Source organism: Vicia villosa, linkage group LG3 (assembly GCF_029867415.1).
Source record: "Vicia villosa cultivar HV-30 ecotype Madison, WI linkage group LG3, Vvil1.0, whole genome shotgun sequence".
NCBI lineage: Eukaryota > Viridiplantae > Streptophyta > Magnoliopsida > Fabales > Fabaceae > Vicia > Vicia villosa.
Window position 1 is genome coordinate 58,711,911 of NC_081182.1, and position 14,918 is coordinate 58,726,828.

Below are 14,918 nucleotides of genomic sequence, written 5' to 3' on the forward strand. Positions count from 1 at the left end.
AGAACTATGAGAATTATCACAATTTTTAGCCAAGTCCATTTTACTAATCTGTCTGTACTTAAATATACAACATTCTTTTTTTATTTTTTATTAAAAGGGTAAATAATATATAGTAATACAATTTTAACACCAAAACATGTGTCTTTTACGCTTGAGATAATACAAAGATTGTCACTCTGAAAGCAAAAGCAGATAGAGTCTCGCAACTACCAACCAGGGCCGGCCCAAACTATTTGGAGGCCCTGTTCATATCTCAAAAAAGGGCCTTAAAAAATAAAATACAAATATTTTTAAAAAATAATTAAATTTTAAACAACATTAAAAATTTAAAAATATTAATAAATATTTCAATTGGAATTTAATATGTATAAGTATTATTTTAATTTTTTTTATAGATTTTGTCTATTAGTCACTAAATTAAATTAAGTATGTCAATCCACTCATGGCTAAATAATTATATTTATAATTTTAAATTTGAGAAATTGTTTTATAATAATGAGACTCTCAAGATTTTAAAATACTATATTAAAGATATATATATATATATATATATATATATATATATATATATATATATACTTTCATTAAGAAAAACACATTGTCCTGCAACTGATTTTTTTATCAGTTGATGGTTTAATATGTAGACAGTGATCAATGGTGCCTTGAAGATATCTGAATATTCTTTTTATGCCTTGCCAATGTTCCATTGTAGGAGAATTCAGGTACTAACTCAATTTGCTGATAGAAAAGGCTATGTCAGGTCTTGTGTTAGTTAAGTACTACATGGCTTCCACAGCTTGTCTGAATAGAGTTGCATCTTTCATTGGTTCCCACTCAATGGTAAATTGCCTGCCACTTACCATTGGTGTTGGACAAGCAGTAACTTTTTCAAGGTTGAATCTTTTGAGCAAGTCTCTAATGTACTTGGATTGCTTCAAGTATAAACCACTAATGTTTCTCTGTACTTCAATTCCCCCAAAGTAATGCAATTGGCTAAGATCTTTTAATGAGAACACAATGTTTAACTCTTTGATAAAAGCTTCTAGAAATTTGTTATTCCTACCTGTGATGATGATATCATCAACAAAAATGAGGAAAAAAGTTGTGTGATCAGTACCTTTGAGAAAGAATAGTGAAGTGTCACTCTTGGTGTTCTGAAATCCCCAACTTAACAATGCATGTTTGAGGCCATCATACCATGCTCTTGGTGCCCGTTTCAAACCATGGATTGCTTTTGATAGTTTGCAGTTGTAATTTGGATGTGTATAGTTGAGAAATTCCTCTGGTTGATGCAAATAGACATGTTCTTTTAGGCAGCCATTGAAAAAAGCATTATTTATGTCCAATTGTCTAATGTCCCAGTTGAGATGAACTGCTATTGACATGATATTTCTAATTGTGTTAGCCTTTGCCACATGATTGAATGTTTCATCATAGTCTAATCCAACAGTTTGTTGAAAGCCCTTAGCAACTAATTTCGCCTTTCTCCTTTCAATGGATCCATCTGTTTTGTACTATGTTTTGAAGATCCATTTTGATTCAATAATATTTTCTTGGCCTGTGTATGGTACTAGATTCCATGTGTGATTCAACATGAGAGCTTTGTACTCATTGCCCATTGCTTCCTTCCAAAGTGGACTAGCGAGTGCCTCATTCACATTTCTTGATTCAATATCTTGCATTTCTGATTCAGTGAGACCAATGTAGAGTAATTTTGGTTTATGAATTCCTACCTTGCTCCTAGTACACATTTTGTGAGTTGCCACAACTTCATGTTGATCGTTGATGTTATTGGTTGTCTATATTGTGTCGTCATTTGATGCCATAGTTTCAATGTTGTTTTCCTCTACATTGATTGAGTCACCTTCACCTTGAATGCTGAGTTGTTGTTGACTGTCAGTATTGTAGCCGGTGAGCTGTTACCTTGATTTGCAGCTGATGTGAGAGTATCATGACTTGCAGTTGCTTCTATTTCATTTGTTGGACTCAAGTTATCATTACATGCACGACATAGAGGAAATAAACTATGTAAAGGGCCAGTACTGATTATCTTTTCCAATGGCCTTTTGTATTGAGGAAGCCATCATGAAAAGGGAATTGATTCTCATTGAACATAATATGTCTTGAGATAAAGACTCTTCCATGGGAGTTGGGACATTTATAGTCTTTGTGAGAGTTGTTGTAACCTAGGAAAACACATCTTATGGTGAGGAATTGCATCTTATGTTGATTATATGGTCTGAGACAGGGATAACAGGCACATCCAAAAGGTTTTAGAGCTTTATGGTCATGTTCCTTTTTGGTGATTAGGGTGCAGGGACTTTCATTAAAATTTGTTGTTGATGGCAACCTATTGATCAAATAAACTGCAATTGAGAAAGCATCCCACCAAAAAGATATTGGAATTTTGGCCTGAGCAAGTAAAGTTAAGCATAGCTCAGCAATATGTCTATGTTTTCTTTTAGCTCAACCATTTTGTTAGGATGTGTATGGACAAGACATTCTAAATTGTATGTCTGTTTCTAATGCTTGTTTCTGAATTGGTTTAAATTCACCACCATCATCACATTGGATAGTATTTATCCTTTTGTTCAATTGATTTTCCACCAAGTTTTTAAATTGATAAATGGTATGTATGGTTTCAGATTTATGTTTTAAGGGAAAAATCCAAGTAAATCTGCTTCAGTCATCTATGAAATGGACATAATATTTAAAATCAGAGGTAGAACTTATTCAGGAAGGACCCCATACATCAGTTTGAATCAAATCTAATGGCTCAAGGGCATATGAACCAGGAGAATTAAATGGTAAAAGATGCATTTTTCCCAAATTGACAAGCTTCATAGAAGGTAGGGTGGTCACTATCACTAGGTGGTGTCTTGATTTTGCAATTGTTCAAGACTTTGTCTAACACTTTATTGTTGGGATGTCCAAGTTTTCTATGCCAGTTTTCCTTGAGTGAAATGTAAGCACGTGGGTCATTGGACCTATTATTTGATCTTGAGAGTTGGTACAATCCATCTTTAAGTCTCCCTCTTAGGAGTGCATTCCCTGTCATTTTGTCCTTCACGAGGCAACAATCAACATCAAACTCAACAATGATGTTATTATCATGAGTCAATTTGGATATATTAAGTAGATTTTTGGTAATGTTTGGTACATATAACATGTTATGCAATTTAAGTGAATTTAGATTGGATGAACCTGTACCAATAATATCCACCTTAGCACCATTTCCAACAACAAGTGAATTCTTACCATTATGCTCGGTTAAGTCTTGAAACTTTTCAGTTTGATGTGTGACATGATTGCTTGCACCACTATCAAAGTACAAATCATAGTCTTGTGCATAATGTGGTGAGGCCATATATGCACAGTGTGTATCACCTTTCTTTACATCAGTTGATAAATTTGAGTAAGATTTGTCAAACCCGTGGAAGCAATTCATTGCTATGTGACCTGTTCTGTTGCACACTTGATATGTTGGTTTGGACATTCTCCCTCTTTCTCTGCCTCTTATATGGTTCTTGAAATTGGAACCTCTCCAATTTGAGTTTTGTGTGTTTGAGTTAAACTTGTTGCCTTTGTATTCAATTTTGTTGGCAACATTTGCAGAAACATGGAGAGACATATTTGTGATGTTGTTGAGTTGATCAAGCCTATTTTTAAAGGCTAATAGTTGAGCTTGTAGATCAACCCAAGTGAGTGATGATTTATCTGACAGTTTGACTATTATAGGGTTGTAGTTAAAGTCCAAACCATTCAAAATTTGAATGATTAGATCCGAGATTGTGACAGGATTTCCTGGTAGCTTTAGTTAATCTATCAACTTTTTCATCTTAGTCAGATACTCCTCCATTTTTAGGTTTCCTTTTCTTGTACCATGGAATTCAAATTTCAAATATGTGATTTGAGATCTGGAGTGAGCACCTCTCAAACTTTGAGCCTCATCCCAAAGTTGTTTGGAGCTTTCACAGTGCACCAACTGTGTAGCAATGTCAATGGTCATTGAATTCATTAACCAACCAAGCAACATTTGGTCATCTACTACCCATTTTTCAAAGCTTGGATTTTTTTGTCTTGCTTGAATCATCAACAGTGATGAAATCTTGAAGGTGTTCCTTTGCTCTTAGTGTATAGCCATCTAGTTTACAACCCCTAATGACAGGTAAAACTAGTGACCTCCATAAGGGAAAATTCTTTCTGTCCAACTTGACAGAAACTGATGTTAGTAGGTCATTTTTCTTTAAGTTAGCAATGGTTTTCATGGTGGTTATGGTGGATCGAGAGCTTTCAGGCTTGAAGCTCTGATACCAACTGGGAAATATAGATAGAATGGTTTGAAGGGATGAATCTTTATCATTACAAGTCACGCTACTTATACAAGAGATGCAGTATTATTCACGATCCAAGAATCAAGGGAACTTAATGTACACGCTACCAATAAGGAAACTAATAGAGACAAAATCAAATACTATAAATACATATGATTTGTGTTATTAAAGACTGGGCACACTAAATCAATACAGTATTAAGTGAATTTTCTAACATCATATGCCCTTTCACCCACTTCTTTTCTCAGTCCACTCAGCTTTTCATTGTCTTCTTTAATAAGTTCTATTTTTTTTCCTGTCATGACAACTTTGAATGAATGTGAATCTTGGTCTTTTAGATACTCTTCCTAAATGAACTTCTAGTTATATAGCTTTGTCTTCAGCTTCCTCCTGCAGTATACCTTTGCTTCATAGCTTCAAGAAACTGTTTAGTGTCAAGTTCCCCCATTCTCTTCAAACCAATTTTGGCTCGACTTGATACCTCTTCAATAACATTAATCAATTCTTTTGGAGCATCTTGCAGCTCATCGTTACTCTCATGCTCCTTAATGCTTAGTGTTTGGTCCAATGCATCTAAGTTTTCAAGTATATGTCCCTTATCTCTTAAACCCTTATGCATATCATCTACTTTCTTCAAAACTTCTACATCTACATCATCCTCTATGTGCTTCAACACATTTAATGATCTTCTAAGTTGTTGAATATCTAATTTCAACTTTTGCTTCATATCCAATTGTTTACACATTGTACTAAATTCTAACAACCGTAAATTCTAAATTTGAGTTTGAGGTAAAGAGTATGGAAAACTTACAAATTTGTTGAGCTTTGAGTTGAAGTTGGAGCTTTGAGCTTCTGAGAATGCTTGAATGAAACTTGTAGAGTATGAATCTTCGATACAAGTTTTGGTAAAAATTGGTTTTTGCTATTGTAGAAAATATTTGGTGTTTAAATAAAATGCAAAGAGTGGGGGTGACTGTTTGTGTTTTCTGAAATACCTCAAATTATTTCAGATACGCATCTCCGAAGACACCATTTTTAAAAAAAAAAAATATGACTTCGCATATGCATATCCGAAATCACTTTTTTTTTATAAAATAGGGCGAGTTCGAATATGCATATGCGATTTTTTTTTTAAAAAAAAAAAAAATGTGTCTTCGAAGAAACATATTAGAATTTAAGAGTATTTTTGGATTTTCACCAAGGGTTCTTATAAGGCATATAAGTGCATAGATAATTTTTCTATTTTAATGTTTCTACGACATTGTTTGCTTTTCTCTTTGGTGAAAAAGTGGGACCACACTTCCACCACCACTACTTTAGTTTTTTTTTACAAATTGAGACTTTAGTTTTAAAATTTTAATGTTAAATATTTTTACAAAATTAAGAAAATAAAATATTATTAAAAAGAACAAGTGTCATCCTTTATGGTGGAGCGTGTGTCCGCATGATTGTGAAGAAAGGTCTTGATAGAATGCCATGTGGCAATTAGTATACCTTAGAGCATCTTCAATGGTGCAACTCATTTTTGGGTTCTGTGTTGGACTTACTAAGACACATCATCTTGAAGCAACTCATCCAATTTTCAATCCAACAGTACTATTTTAAAAAATTTATATTGTATCCCACAACTTTACTTTATATATTAATATTTTATTTATATTAAATTTTAATTTATTTAAAATAGCAATTTAAATTAAAACTTTAAGGGAAAATAAATGTGTGAGAGAAAATTTGTGTATAAAATTTATCAAATAAACTTATTTATAATCAAGTAAAGTGTTAAACAAAAAGAAAAAAAATAAAGAAAGAGTTGTTTAACAATGACAATATTAATTTTATTATTATTAAATTCTAAAGATATGTTGCTATTGCATTGCAACGGTTGGCCAGGATGGTTAACTCCAATGGAGAAAATTTTGAAAAACATGTTGGCCAAATTATAGAACCGGAGAAAAATATCTCGTTGGAATTACTCTTAGTCCTTGGTGTTTGATCATTTTTCTGATTTTGTTAGTTGATCCGTTCAAATAAATTAAAGTCATCATCGTACACTTAGCAGCACCATTAAGGAAAATGAATTTAACATTAATCTAGTCTATTATTTATTTATTAAAATTTAATTACCTGGAAATTCCACGTTTAACCTTTTGATTAAATGTTTAAACTTTTCAAATTCCTTGAATAAAATGGACTATTCTACGCCATGTTGTAACATCATTCATTTGACAATTAATATTGCTGACATGTCATTTTAATAGATTTTGAATTATTTTTTTCAACTATTTTTTCACATAACTTCAAATGTTTTCTATTCTATAAATTAAAACTAGTTAAATGAATAATCCTGTTTTCGTAAATTTGGTCCTGTATTATTTGATTTTATTGGTTAACGTTATAAAACAGAAGATGTACAACCATAAATTACACAACTTCCAATCATCTCACTCTTTCAATTTCGGTAGTTTCCAAACCAACCATAAATATATGAAAGTGTATCTATTCAAACCTTAAACCAAACATATTCTTCCTCCAAACTGCGAGTTGGCAATACTCATGTAGTCTAAGCATCATCGATATGCCAGTTCTCTGCTTCTGTTTCTTTTGAATATGCGTATTTTTGTATCATAATATCATCCATTTGTGAAAAAATTTCATATATGAGTTTTATAACAGTGCTTTGGTTAAATTCTTCATATGATTTAGAATCATTCAATTCTTGATGACGTGATATTCATTTTGTCATTACGGTCTGTTTGTTTTATTCTTCAATTGTAATAAATTAGGGATTTATAGTTGGTTGCATTAAATTATGGATTTTGGGGTTAGATAAATTGATTTAGCAGTTAGGGTTTATTTCCCTATTATGTTCTGAATTTAATTAGTTTTTGTTGTTGATTTTGTTTTCAAAGGCATGGACATGTTTCAAATGTGTGTTTTCGACCATTATCTCTCTTCATCCATTTTCGTCCTTCAAAGATAAACTTAAGGTTTGTTCGTAACTCTATTTATCTCCATCTTTGTAAAATTCAGCATCAACTATAGTTACAAATGATTGAGTGCTTTTTTCTTTATTTTCTTTCATGCTATGTGGTTTTTCTTATACGTTGTTGGCCAAAGGATGCATAACTTCAAAATTGGAGGTTGAAACTCATTTTTCTTATAACATTTTGGTTTGAATCATATGGACGTGTCTTAAATTAGTCATTATTGTTTGTATTCTTTGAATTCATTTGTTACCAATTGAAGATTTTCTCATGAATGTAATAAAAATGAATTAAATTGAAAAAGAAAAGGTTTTGTCTGTGGCCATATATTAACTGTTATATTCTTGTGTCATTGTATTTTGCAGGTTATTAGGACTTATGCTTTGAACAAACACATGGTGGATAAGTTTTCTAATCAATATTTTTTGGGGCTTTGTTGATGTTAAGGGCAATATCTATGTCTACAGTAAGTACTATGGGAAAAAATAATTTAAAGTGATTTTTATAATACTCTTAAGCATTTAGCTCTCTATTAATTTCTTATAATGTTTTGCTTAGTTTTTTTTACATTGATGATCTTCATTGTGTTTATTTACTCTGAAAATTATTATAGAAAGATTACTGTTGGATTAATGGAAGGAGTGTTTTGAGTTTTGGCTTCATGTTGTTAGTATTAATTCATAATCTACGATGTTGTTTTTATGGAGATGTAAGTATTATTTCATAATCTACGATGTTGTTTTTATGGAGGCGTAAGTATTAATTCATAATCTACGAGGTTGTTTTATGGAGGTGTAAATATTAATTCATGATCTATGAGGTTGTTACTTCATAATATGCAATACAAATTGTTTTTTTGGAACCATATGCAAGACTACTTGTTCTTAATTGCATATCTATGAATATCAAGAAATGAAGCATCTGAAGTTTATTGAGTTTTATGACGTGCAAGCTGCCGAAGCTGCACTTCAAGCATTGAACCAGATTGAAATCTATTTTAATGTTTACCATCCCTACTGACTACAGTGTATGTTTATAAGCAACTTATTTTTATTGTGTTCATGACTGACAATTTTGAATATCATTTGTGTTTTTGGACCAATTATGAGTTTACTCGGAAATAGTTATTTTAGTTTCCGTGCCTGATGAATTTCTATATAGAATTATAGATATTCAATTCAAAGCTATATGAAGCTATATATAATTATAAATGATTCAAGTTAAGCCCGTATGAAATATTTGATAGCTTAATAGAACGAATAATAAAACTAAAATCTGAGCCTTCAATCATGTTGGAATGGATTGCTTGCACAACTTGTTACGAGTCACTCTCGAACACAATCCGATCAAGATGAAGAGCTAAGGCTCCTTGGATAGCTTCTTTCAACGCCAAAGCCTCCGCTTCAAGAATGGAGAAAGAACCAAAATCCCAAGCAACACCCGCATTAACAAAATTTCCAAAACTATCCCGGATACACCAACCTCTATTAGTAGTTCCTTGATTGCGGTTAAAACCCGCGTCGACGTTGCACTTGAACCAACCAGAAGGAGGCGGAATCCAATGATGATTGAAATACTTAGAAATGATTAAAGGGTACAATTATTGAAAATGATGATAATAATAATAATGATTCACCATCATAAACATGATTAAAGGCCACAATTTCTGCACTGCAGAATCATCACCTTCCTTTTTTACCTCTTGCTTTGAAACTAATATGTGGACCTATAAAGATTAGTTAGTGTCTGGTGGTGGTTTGAGGTCATTGTATTTATTATTCAAGAAATTGTATTATTTGTTTGCAGGTTGGAACTGTTAAAGTTATTTGCAATAAGCAAAGTAATTAATCTGAAGGTTATGGATTTCTATTATTGTTTAATTGCACCATTTTTTGTTGGAGACTTGGCTACTGATTATACTGATTATTATTTGGTTGGAATGCAGAATCATCGGAAGACTAATCTATAAAATAAGAAAACACAAGTACCTGTTAAATACTAATATGCCCTTTGGTTAAAAAATTACACCTAATTGTTTTGGGGGCAAAATGTGTCTAAAAATTACTTTTTGTAACTAAATTCAGAATTTGGCTACATTGAAACTAATGGTTTGGTCTGTTTGTGTTACCATTGGGCCACATATGTACAATATCCAATTTGCATTGTAATGTAATTGAACCATAAAATTTTCATCAGTACAAATGTTGCAGAGAAGAAATGTTCCCTCTCTTCCCTCTCTTCCTCTTCTCCCTATTCGTCTTCTCTCTCTTCCCTCTCTTTCTCTTCTTTCTTCTCTTTTCCCTCTCTTCGTCTTCTCCCTATTCGTCTTCCTCCTTCATCTTCTTCTTCCTTCTCCATCTCCTTCTTCATTGTTATTATTGAGTTTCAGACATGTTCGATTTTGATTTTGATTTGGTGTTTGTTGTTTCAGGTTTGGTGGTGTTGACTCACGCGGAAGAGGGAAGCTTCGCCGACGGTGCGGTTATCTGAACATAAGGTGAGCATCTTCTTCTTCAGATCTGGGGTTTTTTGTTGTTACTAAGTGGTGATGAAGAGGGTTTTGATGTTCTCAGTTTACTAATGTGTTGAAGGATATGAAGGTGATGTTATGGTTCCAGAACTTTGGTGAGATTTTTCTGATTTTTGTTCTTTGTGTTTTTGGATCTACGGATCTGTTGTCTTTTTTTCTTTTTCTACAAAAATTTCTAAAGGATTTTATGTATTTGGAAACTGACGGTAACATTTAGGGTTTCATTATGATCTCTGTGGCTATGGCTGTGTTATTGTTTTTGCAACAATTTGAGAAGGGTTTCTGGAAAATGAAGAATGAAAATCTTAGGGTTTCATTGTTTGTTTCTCTGTGGCTGATTTCGGGTGAACAGTGGTCTCTGAGGTATGGACAACTCAAAGGTTAGTGCATAGATTAGACCTTTTATAATGTGGGTTTTTTTCGTTGGTTGATGTCATGTTGATTACCTTGAATATTGTTTGATATTGAAAATGTTCAAATCTGCAGATTTTATGTTATCATTGACAAACCTAACCAATATTCCAATATGTGCTGAATGGTTTTTGGATTTGGTCATGTTGAAATGGTGAAAGAGAGCTGCTATTTTGTTTATTTTTGCAATATTGACAACCTGTTCAGTTTCAGTTTCCCGATTTAAGGCATGTCTGAGCTTGCCCTCCATATGTTTGATGAAAAGCAGGAATGACACAGTGGTTGTCGTTGCTGCGTTTCATGGTCTGAGGTTTGAAAGACCCGGTCAGGTTTGAGAGCAGTAGAGCACGGGATGATATCGACATTCGAATTAAAACCTGTTGCAGTGCGAAAAAGATCAGATGACATGGAGTTTTACTATATTTACTTTGAATACAATTTAGAGTTTATGTGACTGCATAGAATCCAAATTGAATCAACTATATCCTTGACATGGTGATCATAACTCATGAATGTGATGTGAGTTTAAAGTGATATATTTTCTCATTCATTGTTGAGAAAATGCATTGTTTGATTGGTTATTTTGGTTTCAGCTCATGTGTTTGGAAAGGCAAAGACAAACACAGACTACTTGCCATACAATGGTGTGTTATGGTCATTATTATTGTTTTAAACATTCAACGTGCGTGACTTCTATTTCACTTCAAATTTAATTTTTGATTAGTTTTTTCCTTCTAATAGGTGACTGATTAATACCTCAAATAACCATATATGTGCTATATAAAAGCTTTTTTTGTTGCTTGCAGGAGGGATACAATTATTCTAAATGTTGAATTGTTTATGGATATGTATTTTTCAGACACTACAAGAAACTTGCCATATACCAACGGACACCTTTAGTGACTGTAAAAAAAGCGTTGGTATAAAGAGTATTTAGAGACTGGAATTATAAGTCAACCGTTGGTATATGATTTGGAAAAAAAGCCGCTCAATTTTCACCAAAGGCGCTCAATTTTCACCTCTTTAATTTTTTTAATTAAAAAAAGAAAATAAAATTAGAAAATCACTGTCTCACAAGCACGATGGAATGGAACCCTCAAACTCTTCAACTCGTCTCCGAATGCTTCCTCAACACTCTCTCTCAAGCACAAGAGCCTCGCCGCCGCGCCGAATCCTCCCTAGTTGAAGCAGCCGATCTTCCAAACTAATACCTCGTCTTACTCCGTCTTGTCCTCGAACAAGCTGTTGGTGAGCAGATCCATTAATCCACCGCCGTCAACTTAAAAAACCACCTCCGTCTCCGATGGGTGTTAAAAGACAGTTCTATCCTTGATTTCGAGATGGAACAGATCAAAATCCTAATCGTCTCTCTAGTGCTCTCCGCTAGTCCCAAAATCCAATCTCAGTTTAGTGAAACCCTAGCTATCATTGACAACCATGATTTCTCCAAATCATGGCCATCGCTCTACCTGAACTCTTCGTCTATCTCCAAAATGCATCTCAAGTTAATGATTACGCTTCCATTAATGGTATTCTAGGTACTGCTAATTCAATTTTCAGTAAATTTCGTAAACAATATAAATCCTCCGATCTCTGGATTGATTTAAAGTATTGTCTCGATAATTTTGCTGCTCCCTTTGCTTGAAATTTTTCTTAAGTCTGCATCGTTAATTGTCCTTGCTGCAACTGTGGTACCATCACCACCTGCAGCAAATCTGGTTTAGTCGCATAAACTGTGTTGTAGTTTATTTTTGTCATTGAATTTTCAAGAGCTCCCTGAGTTCTTTGAGGATCACATGAAGGAATGGATGATTGAGTTCCAAAAATACCTCACTACTAGGATCACATGAAGGAATGTATCATATTGATTTATTGATATGGTCTGATGTTAACATGTAATGATATTTTCCAAATTTGTTGTTAAAGCTCGTTTGATGTTTGATTCTTACATATGAAATTTAGGTACGAGACAAACCTTCGCATAAAAGCTGAGTCTTATGCAGCCTCAGTTGAAGATAAAGAAGCATCTTTAGAAGGTAGGTTAGGCCAGCTTTCAGAGAGCATAGAGAGAGTGAATAAAATAGAGTTCAGGATGATAATTCACAACTGAAATGTGACTCAGAGTTTTCTATTTCTAAATAAATGCAAATGCAGGTTGCCATATTTGTTGCTAGTGTTCAAACTAATGGTCGTTTACATCTATGAATAATTTTTTAAGTTGTATAATTTTCTTATTGTAGCTTGAACAAGTGGAATGCAAGCTAATAATGCAGAGATAGAAGTAGAGCTGCTAAAAGAGCAACTGGAACATCTTAAGGACCAATTCAATGAGGTATTTCACCCTTTGCTCATTACAAATTTCATAATATCTATTTTGAATGTTTGAAATTTAGATTGCTTTATGTGATTCACAGTTTTTCTGCCCTGCCATGTATACACTTCTTTTCTTTTCTCATTATCTCTCCCTTATTGCTATTCTTTAAGCTTTGCGTGTGTTGGTTCTATTTGGTGGTGCTACAAAATGGATCCTTCCATGCAGACACTTCAGAGGATTTCAGGTGAATGACATTTTTACATTTCTTCGCATTTTATCACCTAATGGCTGGTCAAACTCTGAAAACATTGCTAATATTGACTCCTATGTAAAAGGTTTGTTAGTTGAATGATCAAATTTGGTTTGAATTGAGTTTGTATGTATTAGTATGATGATGGTTAAGGTGAAAATGTAAAATGCAATTTATCATTCTTGTATATTGTCAATTTTATTTTTCCTTATAGCTGATTGTGTACAGTTCTATTGATCCTTATGCAGTTTATAATTCGAATTATTAATAATATTTACAATTGTGGTTGTAGATTCTTATATATATATATATATATATATATATATATATATATATATATATATATATATATATATATATATATATATATATATATATATATATCATGTGCTAATGGAAGTGCTATCATGAATGCATGACCACTGACACTTAGTATTTGCTCTTATATGAAACCTGTGTTTGTATATGGGAGTTAATTGAATTGTAGATCATACACATAGTTGTTGGATGTGTGTCCATTAAAAAGTCTTTTTTTAATTCATGTTTTCATGCTCATTTCAATAGGATATGGATGCTTCTAATGTTCCAAACGAGACAAATTTCCGAAGTTCATGTCCGGATGAAGATTGAAGAGAGGAAGATTAAAGGCTTCTTTTATCTTAGATATGCGTTTTTTTATTTTAAATTTTTTGTAACATCTATTTTGGTGCTTTTATCTTTTAGACAAACTCTCGTTGTTTTCGTTATTTTGATACATTTGTAAGGCTTACTATTTTGACAATATAATTGAAAATTTATTTGACGTTACTTTAAATTTTGTGTGATGCATATAGAAAATATTGCCAAATTTTGATTATTAAAAAATATAAATTATAGGAATTAAATAATTGTAAAAAAACAGAGACATATACCAACACTTAATTTCACCTATACCAACAGAAATATATGGTGGGTAAAACTATTAAATAGTGTAATTGGCCGTTGCTATAGTCTCAAAATTTTGACCAACGCCACAAAATCAGCGTTGGTATAAGATATTGGGACGGTAATTTTCCGACGGTATAGGAAATTATAGTTGACGGAAACAAACGTCCGTTGGTATAGGTTTTCTGACTTTTACCAATGGTTTTTGGACCTTTACCAACTAATTTTTACCGTTGGTAAATGTCAAATTTCTTGTAGTGAGAGGATTTTGAAACATCTCTCTCCGACAAGTTGGCCCCATTACCTTAACCAACATAGACGCTTTGATGTATTTGTTGAGGACGAAGCAAATAAAGCTGCTGCAAAGTACGATAATGCCTATATTGTCACGCGTAAATTTTCATCCCAACATGTTCTTGAATTGCGAAAGACGCAACTCTGTAGTTCAGGTAACTGTTTTATTTTGTTTGTAGGTCTGGTTATAATAAGTTTTGAATGTATAGATTTTCGGAAAGTACACCTTGGTTATGAAAAGTTTAAATTTTCGACTGCAACACACAATCACTTTAGAAAATATTAACTAACTGATAGTGATATCAGTTTCTATATTTGTTATTATTTTTGACATCTTGTATTTGCTTTAAGAGCAATTCCAGGATTATTATGCTTTAAGTTACACCAAGGTATGTGTGGTTTTGGTTCATTTATTTTCGATATCAGTAGTATTTGCTTTAAGTTCACAACTTAAATTATGGGTTATATGTGATTTTGGTTTTTGTTGAAACATCTTGTCTCAATGGTTATTGTTTCATTTTTTTGGAGAGTATATTATTTATCTAACCTTCTTCATTGCCAGCTAATTTCATGGTTACTTATATCTATCACTTACTGACTGAGGTTTTTTTTGGCGTGTTTTTAGAAATACCGCAAAGATTTACTACTTCGTATGGCTCCACCAGTGACCACATACTCAAATTCTTTCACTATCTTGACCACCTTCAATGTCTATGCTTATGAGATGATACAAAACCACTTGGCTCACATTTCGGGTAGCAGAGCAGGACAGGTCTATGCAGCACCAGTCATCTGAACTCTCCTATTAAAGATCTTGGTATAATCTCATCTTCTAGAAATAAGGAGGGAAAAATCATTTTCCTATGGGTATATATGA

The 14,918-nt window shown here is 32.8% G+C and overlaps 1 long non-coding RNA gene across 2 annotated transcripts; it reads left to right on the plus strand.

Annotated features, from left to right (window-relative positions):
• Positions 1 to 11,315: 11,315 nt before the first annotated feature.
• On the plus strand, positions 11,316 to 13,113 carry LOC131655856 (uncharacterized). Of its 2 annotated transcripts, none has more exons than XR_009299906.1 (3): positions 11,316 to 11,797; positions 12,222 to 12,591; positions 12,744 to 13,113. It is a non-coding gene; the product is annotated as an uncharacterized LOC131655856 (long non-coding RNA). The 2 variants fall into 2 exon arrangements; XR_009299905.1 differs by having other exon boundaries at positions 11,316 to 12,413; positions 12,500 to 12,591; positions 12,744 to 13,112.
• The last annotated feature ends 1,805 nt before the right edge of the window (positions 13,114 to 14,918 follow it).